The sequence below is a fragment of the Eubalaena glacialis genome, chromosome 4, assembly GCF_028564815.1.
Source record: "Eubalaena glacialis isolate mEubGla1 chromosome 4, mEubGla1.1.hap2.+ XY, whole genome shotgun sequence".
Lineage (NCBI taxonomy): Eukaryota > Metazoa > Chordata > Mammalia > Artiodactyla > Balaenidae > Eubalaena > Eubalaena glacialis.
In genome coordinates, this window is record NC_083719.1 from 168,193,586 (window position 1) to 168,195,344 (window position 1,759).

Consider the following 1,759-nt stretch of genomic DNA (forward strand, 5'->3'; position numbering starts at 1 on the left):
AATTTGACAGCTTAACAATATTCAGTCTTCTGATTCATGAACATGGTATATATTTCCATTAGTTTTAGTCTCATTTAATTTCTTTCTTTTGGTGGGGAGATCTAATTAGCTTTATTCAGTGATTCAGGAATCAGGCAGCATCCCATCTAGTAAATAGAAGGATGCTCAAGGGTTGCATAAATGGAAGGTTTTATAATCAGAAGGAGGGTAGGGAAGAAGGTATTAGCAAAAGAAAAGAAAGGATTTTTTCAGGCCAGGCCATCTTCCTTTGGGGGGAAGGGAACAGCAGACGTCTTCATGATGCAGATTACCTCACTAGTGTTGATCCTGAAATTTCAGATTACGTGTTTAAAATTCACATTCCAGGGACTTCCCTGGTGGTGCAGTGGTTAGGAATCCACCTGCTAATGCAGGGGACATGGATTTGAGCCCTGGTCCAGGAAGATCCCACATGCCACAGAGCAACTAAGCCCATGTGCCACAACTACTGAGCCAGTGCTCTAGAGCCCACGAGCCACAACTGAGCCCGCGTGCCACAACTACTGAAGCCCGTGAGCCTAGAGTCCACACTCTGTAACAAGAGAAGCCGCTGCAATGAGAAGCCTGTGTACCACAAGGAAGAGTAGCCTCCGCTCGCCGCAACTAGAGGAAGCCCGTGCAAAGCAACGAAGACCCAACATAGCCAAAATAATAAATAAATAAATAAATAAAATAAATAAAATTCACATTCCTAGCTCTCTTTGTGCCTAGCACAGCCATGGCTCATGTCTCCCCTAATCATTTTCCTAAGGAACAGACTTAAGTATGCCCTAACAGGAGATGAAATAAAGATCTGCCTGCAGCGTTTCATTAAGATTGATGGCAATGTCTGCACTGTTATAACCTACCTCGCTTGTTTTATGGACGTCATCATCATTGGAGAGCCTGGAGAGAATTTTCGTCTGATCTATGACACCAAGGGTCGCTTTGCTGTTCATTGTATTACACCTGAGGAGGCCAAGTACAAGTTGTGCAAAGTGAGAAGGATCTTTGTGGGGACAAAAGGAATCCTTCATCTGATGACCCATGGTGCTTGCACCGCCTGCTATCCTGATCTCCTCATCAAGGTGAATGACACCATTCAAATTGATTTGGAGACTGGCAAGATTACTGATTTCATCTAATTTGACACTGGTATCCTGTGCATGGTGACTGGAGGTGCTAACCTGGGAAGAATTGGTGTGATCACCAACCGGGAGAGGCATCCTGGTTCTTCTGATGTAGTTCATGTGAAAGATGTCAATGGTAACAGCTTTGCCACTGGGCTATCCAACATTTTCGTTATTGGCAAAGGCAACAAACCATGGATCTCTCTTCCCCATGGAAAGGGTATCTGCCTTACCATTGCTGAGGAGAGAGACAAGAGACTGGTGGCCAGAGTAGTGGATAAAATGATCTCTAGGTGACATGATTGGAAAAGTCTTTGTACTTAATTAAAGATAATACCACATTAAAAAAAATAAAATTCACATTCCTAGGAGAGGTTGAAACTGCAATGAAGTCTTGGTTTGCTGTTCTGGGAGCAAATTACTCCATTTTAGGCTTTTTTTTTTTTTAACAATGCCAATTATATCTCAAAAAAAGTCAGTATTTCTCTAATTTTAATGTATGAAGAAAGGTCTCCTTTAATTTCTGTTAGCAATGTTTTATAATTTTCAGTATGGAGATCTTAGGTATCTTTTGTTAAATGTGTTTCTATGTATTTAATATTTTTTCATGC

At 41.4% G+C, this 1,759-nt stretch overlaps 1 pseudogene; it reads left to right on the plus strand.

Annotated features, from left to right (window-relative positions):
- The first annotated feature begins 764 nt into the window (after positions 1-764).
- LOC133090621 (small ribosomal subunit protein eS4, X isoform-like) lies at positions 765-1,441 on the plus strand (annotated as a pseudogene).
- Positions 1,442-1,759: the final 318 nt, after the last annotated feature.